Source organism: Muntiacus reevesi, chromosome 2, assembly GCF_963930625.1.
Source record: "Muntiacus reevesi chromosome 2, mMunRee1.1, whole genome shotgun sequence".
Classification (NCBI taxonomy): Eukaryota; Metazoa; Chordata; class Mammalia; order Artiodactyla; family Cervidae; genus Muntiacus; species Muntiacus reevesi.
The window spans coordinates 219,039,730-219,055,816 of record NC_089250.1 but is presented as its reverse complement, the minus strand read 5'-3'; the positions used below and the strand labels follow the sequence as shown (position 1 = coordinate 219,055,816).

The window sequence follows — 16,087 nt, the reverse complement described above, 5'->3', positions numbered from 1 at the left end:
TCCAAGAAGAAGAAATAAATTAATCAAGCTGCCAAACGGAGAAGGCCGGGTTGACCTCCTTCTGATCTCATTACTTCTCTATTACCCTTTTGAAAAACATCCTCTTACAGAGATCACTAATTGAAGATTATGTGGAGGAAAATCGCACCTCTCCATCACGGTGGTAACTTTGCCTCATTTGTCATTCTAATAATTCACTTCTATTCTATTCTGAAGAGACAGAGACACTAATGGACTATCATCAGTTAAAAAGGCAATTTTTCCATTTAATTGCACTCATTAAATACTGCGATAGAACAATCGGAAAAGCAATATTCTCAATATTTAATCATAGTATAGGAATAATGAAATCCTGCTTCCAAATAAATCCCAGAATATTTATAAAGTCATAAAAGAGTTGTTTTAACAACACCTGTGATCAAAGGCAACATATTTTAACTGAGACACACAATTTTTCATTTCTCCTGATTAGAGATGGTAAACATTTGCATGGCTGTTACTCTGAACGCCTAGCTAGGGCTTTAATGGTCTAAGCTGTTGTGTAACCAGCAAACCACTTCCATTGTGCTACAGTGACTTACTTAAGGCTCTAACACAAGCTAGTCTTCCAAGCGAGCTTGGCCAAGAAATCTGAGAAATGGGCTGCTGGGCCCACAAGCAGTTCTTGTACAAAATGGGTTTTCTGAAGACAAAGACTAATCACCACTACATTTTAACAGCCTTATTGAGATGTAATTCATGTACCAAAAAAATTCACCCATTTAACGTGTAAATTCAACAGTTTTTAGTACATTCACAGAGTCCTACATCCCTTGGCACAATTGATTTTAAAACATTTTCATCACCTTTAGCTACTCCTACTCCCCACACCACTTCCAGCCCTAAACAGTATGATTAATGTCTTTTTCTCTCACTACAGACTTCCCTGTTTCAGACGTTTCATATAAATGGAATCATACAATCTGTGGTCTTTTGTGACTGGCTTCTTTTACTGACCATAATATACTTAAGGTCCATCTATGTTTTAACACATATCAGGACTTCACTCCTTTTTATGGCTGTATAATATTTCATTTTATGGACATACCACAGCATATTTATACATCTGTCCGTTGATAGACTTTTACCCCCACCCTTTGATATGAATAATGTAGCTATAAACAGACCAAACTATTAGTTTAACAGGCTCAAAGAGAAAGGCAAGGTTTTCTGATCATACTGTATATCATCAACTGAGTTTCTGATGTGTACTGTCTATCTTCCTGCTATTGACAGAAGATTCTGGAAGTCATGGGAGGATGTGGACAAGGACAGTCTATCATCTAATGTATAAATATCATGATAGGTGCTTCAGTAAAGATGTCCTGAATGAGTGAACACACGAGCACATCTGTACTATTAGTGATACCACAGAACAATATGGATGCCTTCCCCACTGCCACTAAAATTTCCACTGGTGCATAGAAAGCAAGTTAGAATAAAGAAATCTAGGAAAGCGCAGATCATGCTCTAAGCTTCAAGACAAATCCCACAGGCTACTCTGTCCACCAGATGGCCTCCCCCTGACTCTTCTGAGCAGACTTTCTGAAGCAGCCCCTTCATTCTTCATTCAGGTTGTTAAAGTACATTCTACCGTTTCTCCACAGCAGATGTCAGCAAATCACAGCCCACCACCCAAATCCAAATCCAAATTTTTGTACAGCCTGTGAGCTAAGAATGGCTTTAACATTTTAAAATGATAGGGGGGAAAAATCTAAAGAAGAATATTTAGTGACATGTCAACATAAATATGAAATCCAAACTTCAGCGTCTATATACTGGTTTCTTGTTTTAAATTGGACTACCACACCCATTCATTTACATACTGAATATGGCTGTTTTTGCCCTGTAAGGGCAAAGTTGAATAGTTTCAACAGAAACTATACTGTAAAACCTAAAATATTTACTATCTGTCCCATTACAAGAAATGTTCATTCACACCTGGTCCAAACTGACTTTATCTATATTTATAAAAGTACAGTGGTCTTTAGGAGAAGCATCATCCAGGGACAAAGAAAAAATTCAAAAGATTCAGTCAGACCCACTTTGCATTTGCATCCTGCCTCCCAACACTCATGTGCACACATCTGATACTATGGTAAGTTACTTAACCTCCCTGAATCCCTGTTTTCCCCACCAAAAACAGGGCTAATAAGATCTACATCACTGGATTGTTGTGAAGTTTGTGTGTGTGATAGTCACTCAGTCATGTCAGACTTTTTGCAGCCCTATGGACTATAGCCCACGCCAGGCTCCTCTGTTTGTGGGATTCTACAGGCAATAATTCTGGAGTGGGTTGCCATTCCCTTCTCTAAAGGATCTTTCCAATCTAGGAATTGAACCCAGGTCTCCTGCATTGCAGGCAGATTCTTTACCATCTGAGCCCCATTGTGAAGTATAAAAAGAAATAAATGGGAAATATTTGGGCACAGATTTTGGGCATATTAATGACTCAATAAACACTAGCCATCGTTATTACATACTACGACTTTAAAGAAGAAATTCCAGAAACGCAGAACAGTGCATTACATTACAAAGGGAGCCAAAACCCAGATATCACACTCCTACCATGAAGGCTCATATCCAGAAAGTTTGGGGGGAGATGTTAAAAACAACAGAACAAGAAACTGTCTAATCAGCATATAACCAAATCCACATGGGTTTGGCTTATTTGCTATTTTGCACTGTTTGTCCTTGTCTCCCCTACAAACCCCAGCCCCCTGGCAGGGTAAGTGAGAAATAAATACATAATCATCCCATTTATATATGACAAAATTGAAACCATTTAGGTGCTCATTTTTTTTTGTTTGGTTTTTTTTTTAATTCAGAGCAAACTATTTAGGAGACACATTTGGGGTTGGCCATTCAAGCTGCTGTTCTGATGCACTTATTCAAATCAGACTTTTAACCACAACTTGTCCACGTGGGTCTGTCACTTGCAATATGTTTAGGAGACACTCAGAAGTGAAATCCATTAGCCTCTTTTCACTATGAAAAGCTAACGTCACTAAACTCCATCATCATGGGAAACACTGCCCACCTACCCGCACCCACTGCCAGCAGCTGCAGCCCTACCCCCCATGTTGAGGACTAAGCTTCAAAGCAGGAAACACAGTCAGACCACAGCCTTTGGCTGGGAGCCCACTCCCCGAAGCGCTGAAGCTGACTCTGTGCATGCGTCTTCCCATGTCGGAGTCCTCACCCCTGTCAGGGTCTTAACTGCTAGACCACTCAGCTTCCTGTAATTTACTTCTTCATGCGCTCCAGTGTACCATTCAAGAAAATGACAGAGTAATAAGATCACACACAGATGCAAGCACTGGGTCTTTACACCCCGTTCAGACATCCTTTAAGGACTGCATACGCAATACCAAAGGTCCACAAACATCAGACGTGGATTCAAGTGGCAAATCCCAATAAGCCTTCCAGTTAACATTACTCTATTCCAGTCTTAATTAAAAAAAAAATTAACTGTTATGCTTAAGCTTAAACAATAGAAAACTGGAGAGAGGGGAACAGGGAGTACTCTACAGACAGACTCAAGATTCCTGCTGTGGCCAAGACTCATTTTTCAATCAAGGCTCATGAATTCCTATTTACATTAGAAATTTCAGGTGGCAAACTTTTTTCTCTGATTTAAAAAGCACAAAGGCCAAGGCAATAGGCAGGCTTTTCACTGTGAAGAGTATCAGCATTCTTATGTTCCATTTGTAAAGTTATTGGTTGAGGTATGAATACATTATAAATAAAAGAAAGCTACAAACAACTTAGACTCTGACGCTAAATGAGACAATTAACCTAAAATCTTTACAGTCTGGCACTCACAGTAAAACAACAGCCTCTGTAAGCAAGAAGCTATTTTCATCTTCTGCAATCAAATCCTAGCTTCAATTAAAGACATATACCCGGCCTTAGTACATATTGGATGGCATCAAGATTTTTCAAGAACACGATTTCTCTCTTCTGTTAGATTAGGTATACCATCTTCCGCAAAACAGCTGGATCATTTGTCAATAACCAAGGGTGCCAGATGGTTAGAAACATCCAGATACTTGAAAACATCTGGGTATTTCATTCTCCATCCAGATGCTTGGTGTCCCCTAAGTGCAGCCTGCTATCTTTGGTTGAATAACTCTAAAGAAGCATTTGGCCAAGAGGTAAGTTTCCTTCATCAGTTCCTTCTCAGGATAATTATGTTTGGCAAAAAGAAGTCTATGTGTTCTTCAGGGAATAAAGCTGATGCCATGATTTTTTTTTCATCAGTATGAATTAACCAAACTACTTCTGGAAAAAAAGAAAAACTAGGGGATAAAAAACAAATGCAAAATTGTCCAGCTGTGCAAAGCAGGTTCAATCATGTTCAACTATCTTCTTGGAGTTCACAGAAGTATAACTACTCCTATAGACACCCAATCAGAGCTGGAGTTCAGCACTGACAGTTCACACAGAAGGTGATTTTTAAAAATAAAAGTTTGCTAGGCAAATGCAGGTAGAATTTATTATAATGCCAGTGTACTCTTCTGCTGCAAGATCCAGGTGTAATTTCAGATCTGTATCATGAATACTGACATATGTTCCTTCATTCAACACAAATCTACTTGACTCCTACTGTCTACACAGTCACATACATGAGGCAGAGAAATCAGAGAAAACAGATTTGGTTCTTACCCTCATATGGTTTCCAGACTAGGTGGGGAGACAGAGATTCAGCAAATATTCTCACTGAAATAAACATACCTCTATCCATGTAACATGATAAGTGCTGTGAAATAAAGGTAAAGAACATTGGGAGGAGGTCTGGTTGAGATGAGGAGCTCCAAGAGAGGGTCTCTGAAATCTGAAAGACGAGGCTTAGCAAGGATGACTGGGGAAAGCACCCCAACCAGAGCAGGCAGCATGGGGCGAGGGGTGCCTGGAGAAGCTCCACCTCCTCAGAGAACACAGGAAGGCTGAGAGCAGTGTGACAGAAATGAGCCCAAAGGGGCAGCTCAAGGGAGATCTCTGTGGTCGCAGTTACACGAATCTACACATGTGAGAAAATGGCAGAGAACTTATTAGATCTCCAAAAGTGTCACGGCTTAAAACAACACAAGTTAATCACCTTCCCGTTCTACATATCAGAGCTCCAACACAGACCTCACAGGGTTGGCCCCAGAGGTTAGCAGGATGCGTTCCTCCCCAGCATCTCCAAGGGGAGGACCGACCTCATCGTCCTTTCCACCATCCGGAGGCTGCCTGCTCCCCTCGGCACACAGCACCCTCGCTGCATCTGCACCGCCAGCAGGGTCTGGTCGAGTCCTCTCTCTGACTGCCTCACCGGATGCCTCTGCCACTTTTTATGGTCCTCCTAATTGCACAGGGTCCACCCAGATAATCCTGGATAATTCCTCCATTCAAAATCCAGCTAATTAGGAACCTTAATCTCATCTGCAATGGTTCACCTTTGGGGATCAGAATTCTATGCACAGCAGAACTATATACACTCATATTGTACCAATGTCAGTTTCCTGGCTGTCTAGTTAGAGAAGATGTAAACTTTGTAGAAAGCTGGATAAAGAGAACATGGGTCCTCCCTATTTTCTGTAGCTTCCAATGAATCTACAATTATTTCAGAATGAAAGCTGTTTTAAACAATTTTTTAATTTAAAGGATATACATGTGTGACACAGCGTACTTTATATGTATTATTCCATTCAATTCCCATGATTCTATAAGATAGTGACTATTCCTGTTTTCCAGATTAGGAAACAGAAGCCAAGATAGGTTTTATTAATTAATAATAGCTTTTATTAATTTAATTTGGCCAGTTAAGTCCAAATAGGGTGACTCTAGAGGTTGCATTCTAACATGTGTTTAATTTACAGACTCAAGTTTAAATTAAAGTGCCAAATATATAGACTAGACCCCAAAAAGCAGAAAAGGGGCAGACTGATGAAAATTATTATCATAAAAAAAAAAAAAAAAAAAAGAACTAGAAGACAATGACTCCAGATGAGCCTAAAGAGATCATCTGGTAGGCTAAATGCTGACTTGTCTCAGAAGAAACTCCTCTCCCTGCTGCCTAAAAAAACTGAGCTGGAGCCAGGGTAAAGACTGAGAGAAGAAGGGTTAATCCACCATGCTTGGCGGCCATTGCCTAGGAGTGAATCTACAGGGCAGATACTGCTAAATGCCACCTACCGCTCTTTTCCTTCCTTTCTCCCAAATGCGTGGATCCAAAAACAAACCGAGCTGTCCACATAAATCCTTCACTTCTGAAAAGTGTCTTCAAGGATGTGTGGCACAGAGTATTCTCATTCATTCCCACCCATTCCTGGTCTTCAGCTCAGGGGAAGGGACAGTGGACCTTTGGGACAGTGGTCCCAAAGACAGGCCGCCTGGACTCCGTCCTGAGAACCTAAGTGTGAGCTGAGCCACGCAAGGCAGGAGACTAAAGCTGAATCACGCCCAGGACAGCTCCTGAGAAAAGAGCACCATGAGTGTGCAGCCATGGTGACCACAGAACCCCAAGCACAAGGACGGAAGCTGCACACTGCGGACAGCAGGCTGCGGCACCCTGAGGCCCCGAGGCACCAATCTGAAAGTAAGCCACAGTGTGCTGGCTTTTTTGTTACACACACGCAGAGTCACACCAGATATAGCATCATGTTTTCCTTCTCAAATCACCCAGTCTTCTCTGTTGCTTGCAGCCAAAGAGCCTTTAGATCAGCAAGGTCTCCAACCAAAACACAAAGCTGGAAATTCTCCTATCCTCTGTGCACTCCCCTCCAATCCTCCACTCCCGTTTCCATCGAAACTAAAACTTTTTCAGAAATTTAAATACACACATAGGGGAAAAAGCAGCCCAGGGCTCCTACAGACTGCTTCTCAGGCCACTCAATCATCAAACTCCCCTATGAAGCAGGGATCAAGGGCATGTCACCCTCCAACTCTGAAGTGGAGGGACAAAATGCCTCTGACACACAGGGAAAAGGCCTCACACTCCCACGGAGTTTTCTAAAGAGATACTGTTAGAGCCGGTTTCTGCTCCTGGATCTTCTGTGCTCCAGGGTAGAAGCAGGCAGCGGTCCAAACACCGTGTGGCCTTTTCAGCAGTCATAAGGAAAAAGTCACTACCACTTTGCTTTCTATACCGAGGCTGAAGAAAGAACACGCAAAGCCAATGCACCAGGGGATTAGCGACGTCTTCCAAAAAAGAAACAGAAAATGTTTATGGGGAGTGAAAATGAATGATAATCATCTCACTGTCCACTCTCATTTCCTGGCGGTTCCACCAAGTCCCGGGATGTCATAAACACTGAGAGGGGAAGGAAACACTGTCATAAATCAAGGTGAGGACCCTGGGAAGGGAGCCGCGGGGAGGCACACCTGCTGCGTTGCTGACTCTCGGACAGCGAGTCAGCAGGCAGAGAGCCGCCTTTCGGACACTGCACAGGCGCAGTCCCGGAGCAGGAGGAGTGCGGAGTCCTCCACACCCATGCCGGTGCACACACACGCGCACTCTCAAGTGCTGAGAAGGCTGTCCGCACGCACCTCTAATGTGATCCCGCCTTCCCACCTCCGCTCCTCAGGCCGCAGCCCAGCGCTTCTCAACTCAGCACTGCTGGCTGACTTCTGGGGTCAGGTCATTCTTTGTGTGTGGGTGAACCCACACACGGAAGGGTGTTTAGAAGCATCCCTGGCTCTGACCCACTCGGTGCCAGGAGCGCCTCTCCATCACAAACGCAGAATGCTTCCAGACACTGTCACAGGTACCCAGTGTCACCCTCAGGGACGGCGGCTGCTCTGCTGAACTCGGCTCTGTGTGTGTGTATTTACTCAAAATCTCACCAGCTCTCAAGTCTCCATGGTGGTTTATCCCATCCTCCACTTGGGTAACCTCTACTCATCCTTCTGCTTCAGCCTAAGAACTGCCATCTCTAAGCCTTCTCAGACCCCTCCGTTCCTTCGAGGAGCGAAGTGCCCCTTTTCCGGTGCCCTTGATTTCCTGGACCATGGGTGACCCATCCCACCTGTGGACTCCTCTCTTGACAGGCTTTACCTCTGGCTTCTCCCTCTTGCAAGCAGGAGGCACATTTATTTCCTCTCTGCATCCCCAGTGCTGAGGAGAGTGCTGGGTCATAGCAGATGTTCAATAAAGGCTTGTTAGAAACATGACTAATGAATGAACAGGGAGACAAAGGGAAGCGTTGGCAGGAGGCCGGCACAGAGGACACATGAGTACATGACTCTACAGCTTCCAAAGCAGCATGGAGAAGGAGACTGCAGGCGGGGGTCTGCTACCTGGGATGGAACACGGGGGAAAGGAAAAAAAGGGCATTACATCATCGTCACCATCGTACAGGAGCAGAGCCTCAGCCCGACAGGCTGTTAAGCTGGTAAAGCAGTGGAGAAGGCCATACAGGAGCAAAAAATTGGAAACATTAAAAAAAATCCCTCCATTTTCCAGATTAGAAAACTGAAGCTCAGGTTGAAACATCTTGTCCAAGGGCATACCCTGGAGAAGAGAAAGAGCTCTGAGTTGAAGGTAAGCCATGAGGTCTCTGTACCAGGAACCAGGAAGCAATGCTACAGGCAGGGTGAGAGTGGTCCATTCGAATCCTGAGGCCGTGAGAGGCGTTTTAAGCAGAAGACTACTTGGTTCTCTTGCCACGATGCTGAGTGAGTGATAAGAGAGGCATTCACATTCACTGTGTCTGGTGGGGGGACAGGCACAGACCTCTTGGAAAGGAAAGTGACAGCCCATGTTAAGATACCACGGGATGGTGCAACCTTTGCACCAGCTGCTCCACTTCAGGGAATCAAACCAAGCAAAACCATCGCACACACACGTGCGCTCAATGCTCAGATAGACACTATTCCCTGCAGTGCCACTTATAATGGTAAAAAAAAATACAACAGAAAGTAGAAATCCCCTAAATATTCAACACTAGGATACTGGTTAAATGAACACAAATCCACTCTACTGAATGCTATGATACTATGTAAAATGGTGTGTATTCAGTTCAGTTCAGTCGATCAGCCGTATTTAAGTCTTCGCGACCCCATGGACTGCAGCACGTCAGGCCTCCCTGTCCATCCCCAGTTCCCGGAGCTTACTCAAACTCATGTCCATCAAGTCAGCGATGCCATCCAACCATCTCATCCACTGTCGTCCCATTCTCCTCCGGCCTTCAATCCTTCCCAGCATCAGGGTCTTTGCCAGTGAGTCAGTTCTTCACATCAGGTGACCAAAGTATGTGATATGGTGTGAATTAGCATATTATGGTGTGTATCAACTATGTTACTATGTAAAATGGTATGTATTAGCAGAGTGTTAAAACAGGGGGAGATACTTGATTCAATTGTTGCATGAAAACCTAGGAGTAACATTTCTTTAAATGCAATCATGATAATTTGTAGCATATTCACACAGTGGAATACTCAAGAACCAGGAGAATGATCTACAACCATATGCAACACTAAGCATAAATCTCATAAGCATAATGTTGAAAGAAAGAAGCAGACACACAGCAGTACCCAGTGCATGATTCCATTCACATAAGATCAAAGGCAGACAGAAACCATCTCTGCAGTCCAAAGTCAGGTTGGTGGGAAGCCTTGCAGGGTGACGGACTTGGCTGGGAGACAAGGATTGAATGTGGGCAGAAGCGGGTCTCAGAGTTATGTTTTCTTCTTGACCCAGTGACTGACTGCCTGTTGATGCTCAGTTTGTTCACCTCCATCCAGCAGCAAGAATGCCCACTTTCGCAGGTGCGTGATTTATTTCCACAGTTTTAAACCCGCAGTCACAATTCCATAAAAACAAGAAGCTGCCTCTGAGAGTTAGGAAGAAGTCTATCACTGCAGTAACAGAGGTTATCTTTAGATGGTGAGACCATGGAAACTGTCTTCCCGTCTTCCTACTGCTCTACGTTATCTGAATAAGTCAATAATAAGCATTTTTATGGGGAGAGGGAGTAAACAGTACTTAAAACGCATGGCAGGATCTCACAAACCTAACAACAGTGTTCCGAGCCTTGAGGCGCGTGCGTGCACGTGTTTTACCAAGGGAAGCATGGCCAGTCTGGAAGAAGGAGGTCCTTCTAATCGCCACACGAGTAAAGGCAGCGTTCTCTCTCACTGGCCAGGCTGGACGAACTAACCACAGAGAGACAGAGTCTAAAATCCTATGAGAATCAATAAAGAAACACTAAAGATATGTTACAGTAAAAAGGATGAAAGCACATATGCCCAAATACTGTGGATAGGGAGTCTGGAGGGATTTTATTTTCCTCTCCTTATCCATAATTTTATTTTTTTAAATGCTGAAAAAGCGTGTATTATTTGTGCCCAAGTTACTCACCTGAACACGGGGATGACAGAAACCTGAATAACTACAGGGATTAACAAGCACTAAACAGTGTTCAGTGCACACTGAGTGTGATAAGCACATTTCAGAGATGTTTTTTCTTCTTCTTCTTCTTCATATAATTATTTTCATGTTGTATAAAAATTGCAATGTACCTTTAGGAGTACAGGGTGAAAGATTCTTCTTCCAAAAAAAACAAGAGTTCCACTCCTCATTCTCAACATTTCTATTACTACCTTCCCAGTGATTTTAGTTGCTAAACAATTTCAAATTAATTCTAGGGAAATCTCTACTTTTGCCTCATGTTTAATGCTTTCTTAAATGAGAAAAGTTGCTATTTATATAGCATACAGAAGAAAAAGAGACAAAATCTGACACCAAAAAATAGAGAGAGAAAACGGGTCAGGGGTGGATGGAGGAATGGACAGATGGAGAGATAGACAGAAGGATGGAGGAATGGACAGAATCATGAACAGATGGATAACTGACAGGCTGGAACTGGTGGGCGGGTGAGTGTGAGGAAGTTGGAGAGCTGGATAGACAGCTGAAGGATGGATAAAAACTAGGACAAACTGTGCAGAAATACTCAAGACATCCGAATGAAAGAGAAGGTCTCTCTCTGCGACAGATCCCAGCCAGAATCTCCATCCCATGCATGGACTGACTTCCCAGAGGGCCCGCAGGTGACTGTGAATGTAGGAAGAAGCTGACAGACGAAGCAGAGGCGGTTCAGTAATCAGAGTAACAGCAGTAGTGGTGGAGGTGGCCACAACAGTTGCTGTCAGGGACTGGCAGAGCAGGATACACAGTTAAGGAGTCTCACCGACACGCGCAGCAGGCTTTTCAAGGTGCTTCCTATTCTTTATCTGGTAAAGAGGAATGAGGACTGCAGATGGAATGAGGACTGCTAGTCTGCTTGCCTCCAGATAGGAAGACTGTCCTTCACATCCGTGTGATCACAAGGGCCTTAACACGGGAAACGGGCAGAAGAAAAGACAAGAGACATGGCTGGCGAACGACACAGCCCAATGCTTCCAGCTTGCAGATGGAGGAAGGAAGGAAGGAAGGGGCCACGAGCCAAGGAATGTGAACAGTCTTGGTAAACTAGAGAAGACAAGGGGATGGACCCTCCACTGGAGCCTCCAGAAAGAAGAGAGCCTGCCATCACCTTGATTTTGGCCAGGGAGACCCATGTTGAACTTCTGACCTCCAAAACTACAAGGCAATACATCTGTCTTGTTTGAAGATATTAAGCTTCAGGTAATTTATTGCGGCAGCCATAGAAAACAAATATCCACTCCAACAGGCTACTTTTTAAAAATAATTTTTATTACACAAGCCATACGGGAGCACAGTTTCCCTTTAAAAACAATGAAGCATTAATAGGGCTTCCCTGGTGGCTCAGTGGCAAAGGATTTGCCTGCCAATACAGGAGACACAGGTTTGATCCCTGGGTTGGGAAGATCCCCTGGAGGAGGAAATAGCAACCCACACCAGTATTCTTGCCTGGAGAATCCCGTGGACAGAGGAGTCTGGCAGGTTACAGTCCATGGGGTGAGAGACTTAGTAACTAAACAAAGCATGAACAACCAGGTTAAGGGGTCCGTGACCTTCAATCCCGGCCCTTCTGCTCACCGCCCACTCCTATAAAGGTGATAATAACAACATACATACAGTAATCTGGGGGTGCATCTCCTGGGTCCCCTGGTCTGCATGTCCTCACATTTCTATGTGCCCAGGTCACAACCCACACAAATTCTTCCAGCAGTTCCAGTCTTCAAACAGTTAACATCCTCTCACAGGAAGGAAACCAGCTCACCAAGCCCCACACAGAGGGAGCCCAGTGTCTGCAGGTGCTACTGAGAAGGGGGGGGCGGTGGTGGTGACAGTCTGAGGGGGTTTCATGCACCTCCTGTCTCCCTGCCAGTTATAAATCCCCTCACTCTGGAGCTTGGGGCGGGAACTAAGGTCTCCGAACCTGAATCTGCTCAATGTCCGTCACTTAGAAGATCAAGAAAGGAATTTGCTTATACACACTGGGCCTTCTACTACCTGTATATATACACATGCAGGCTAAGACACTCAGGGAGCATGATCAATAGCACTACAACCAGCCTGCGACGGCTGACAAGGCCGCTGGAGTGCTCACACCACACATTCCCCTCCTGCTCGGCAACCCTCGGGCCATCTGGCACTCTTCACAACTCCTGTATCGCTTCCCACATCTTCTGGGAGAAGGCTCACAAATCACAAGCTAGTTCAGGCTTGTAGAGCCCAAGGTACATGAAATACTCCTCAAACCCACACAGCCAGCTGGCACGTGGCCATGCTCAAGGTCCATCTCCCGGGGGCTGCCTGAGCCCATGCCTGCCTGGCTCCTGTTCATACTGTCAACAGGGGGCCCTTACCCTCAGAGGTGGCTCCTGGTCTCCACTAGTGAGGGTCACTCCTCTGCAAATTGCACTCGGTTCTCTCAGGGGCTGGCTGTTGTTCAGCTGCTCAGCCGTGTCTGACTCCTTGCGATCTCATAGACTGCAGCGCACCGGGCTTCCCTGTCCTTCACCATCTCCCAGAGTTTGCTCAAACTCATGTCCACGGAATCAGCAATGTCATCCAACCATCTCATCCTCTGTCGTCCTCTTCTCCTCATGCCTTCAATCTTTCCCAGCATCAGGGTCTTTTCCAATGAGTCAGCTCTTCACATCAGGTGACCAAACTATCAGAGCTTCAGCTTCAGTATCGGTTCTTAAAATGAACATTCAGGACTGGGTGGTGTCACCTGCATTTCTGAGATTACTGATATTTCTCCTGGCAATCGTGATTCCAGCTTGTGCTTCATTCAGCCTGGCATTTCGCATGATGTACTCTGGACAGAAGTTAAATAAGCAGGGTGATAATATACAGCCTTGAAAGTGAAGTCACTTAGTCATGTCTGACTCTCTGCAACTCCATGGACTGTAGCCTACCGTGCTCCTCCAAGCATGGTAGAGTACTAGACAAGAGTACTAGAGTGGGTTGCCATTTCCTTCTCCAGAGGATCTCTCTGACCCAGGGATCAAACCCAGGTCTCTGGCATTATAGGCAGATGCTTTACTGTCTGAGCCGCCAGGGAAGCCCATGTGCTCCTTTTCCAATTGGGAACCAGTCCATTCTTCCATGTCCAGTTCTATGTGTTGCTTCTTGACCTGCATGCAGGTTTCTTAGGAGGCAGGTCAGGTGTTCTGGTATTCCCATCTCTTTAAGAATTTTCCACAGTTTGCTGTGATCCACAAAGTCAAAGGCTTTAGTGTAGTCAATGAAGCAGAAGTATTTTTCTGGAATTTTCTTGCTTTCTCTATGATCCAACAGATGTTGGCAATTTAATCTCTGGTTCCTCTGCCTTTTCTAAAACCAGCTTGAGCATCTGGGAGTTCTCAGTTCACCTAATGTTGAAGCCTGGCTTGGAGAATTTTAAGCATTACTTTGCTAGCATGTGAAAGAAGTGCAATTGTGCGGTAGTTTGAGGATTCCTTCGCATTGCCTTTCTTTGGGACTGGAATAAAAACTGACCTTTTCCAGTCCTGTGGCCACTGTTTAGTTTTCCAAATTTGCTAGCATATTGAGTGCAACACTTTCACAGCATCATCTTTTAGGATTTGAAATAGCTCAGCTGGAATTCTGTCACCCCTCTAGCTTTGTTCGTAGTGATGCTACTTAGTAAATTCCACTGGGTTTTCTCAGGGGCTAAAACATAGGAAAAGGGGTGGAGATGGGCTGAGAGGGAAGTCAGAGTAGGCAAAGGTGAGAAAAAGCCCATTCTCACCAGCCCCACCCTCACTGCTGGAGCCCAAGAGCCCACTTAAGGCATGGAACCCCCATCCCAGAGAGATGCCCAAGGCAATGAGACGAGGCGTGGCATTCCACCGTGACTGGCACACGGAGTGCACCCCATGCATGATGGGGGCAGGACTGAGGTGGCCATAGCATCACGAGAACCACTAGGATCACTACAGACTGGGGTCCACTCATCAGCTGTGAGGGCAAGGACTTTGGACACACAGCTAAAGCCATCCATCTGGAAACGTGGCTGTGCTCTCAGGAGAACAAATGAGCTCTAAGAGGAATACAGTCAGCTTGTCCTTGGTATTCAGTGAAAAATTAATTCATTCCATCAACAAACACCGTGTGTACTAACCTGCATGTGTGCATGAGATAGATTTCTGCCATGTGGTGTGGGCAGGGCCCAGGGAGATTCTCTGCAAGAAATGACAGAAATGATTTCAGGGTGGCTTAAGGAAATTCAAGAGTAGAAGAAAACACATCAAGTGAATGTTCTTATTGGAAAAGCTGAATTACTTTTGGATATGTGATCACAAAAGCAAATGAACAAACACCAATCGATGCATCACGGTGGTGTGAGGGAGGAGCTTGGGTGATGCTGATGGTGATGAAGGTAGAAGAAGAGCTAAAGGGGGAAGACAGGAGGGAGGGAAAGATGGAAAAACAGTGACAACAACCACAATGTTCACAGCTGGGACAGTCACTCAACACCGACTGATGCCAATCTAAGCATCATACACATTTGAGCTCATTTAATCCTTTCAATGATTCTTGAAAGTGCTAATCACTCAGTCACGTCCAACTCTTTGCGACCCTGTAGACTGTAGCCCACCGGGCTCCTCTGTCCATGGAATTCTCCAGGCAAGAATATTGGAATTTGGGTTGCCATTCCCTTCTCCAGGGGATCTTCCCAACCTAGGGATCAAACTGGGATCTCCTGCATTGCAGACAGATTCTTTTACCATCTGAGCCACCAGGGAAGCCTCAACAATCCTATCATAGGTTCAATTATTATCCCCTTCTTACAGAGGAGAACCTTCAGACTGAGCAGTTACACTGTGGTCCAAAGAGTCAAGTCCAAGGCACCTGCGTGACTCTGGTGACTAAGCTCACGACCACCAAGGCACACGCTGCTGGGTGCCCCCCTCTGATCACTCTCCCTGTCATCTTTGCTAAGAGCACCCAGGAAAGATGGTCCCCTTTTCAGACTCCCTTGCAGCTATGTGTGGCCTGTGATGGACATGTTGGTGCCCCCCTCCTTCTTGTTAAGGAAATGGACGTGACACCCAGAGGCTGAGCAGCCATGTGCTAAGAAGGGCTGAGGGGAGAGACCACAGTGGTCCCGGGCCCCTGACGACATCACGCACATGGGCACCCAGACTCAGTGGCCTCACCCCAAGTCTCTTACAATAAGAGAGATGAAGCCCTGGTGGGGAGAGCTGGGGCCCAGGCCAAGGCCCAGCTGATGCAAGCACTGCAGGGAGGTGACCCCCCAATCGGCACATGACCCACTCGGTCTCCCCTCGTCCCACCAGCTGCACAGACGGGACATCACATGTGGGATCTGGTTCTGGTCTTGAAGCCTTAGGGTCACAACACTTGACCAGAATCTGAATTCTGCTAACTCAGACGGGGGAACTGTGGGAAGAAGTGGGGTTCCTCAGGAAGTGCAGGAAGGCACAGGGTTCACATTTCTAGACTCTTTGAGATCTGAAGTAAGAAATGCATTCTTGTGGTCACAAATGAAGCAAGCCTAACAAATATGCTGAAAAATGCTATACATGGTGTGAACTGCTGAGGTTACAGAGGGACCAATCTTTGGGAAGAGTGTCTAGATGGATTATCAGTGGTTCTGGGGACTTATGCAGGTGCCTCAAG

General features: G+C 45.3%; 1 protein-coding gene across 6 annotated transcripts in view; it reads right to left on the bottom strand.

The window, feature by feature from the left end:
* The window catches only part of WWOX (WW domain containing oxidoreductase), an 883,821-nt gene that overhangs the window by 703,176 nt on the left and 164,558 nt on the right, over positions 1-16,087 (bottom strand). The gene's annotated exons all lie outside the window — the stretch shown is intronic.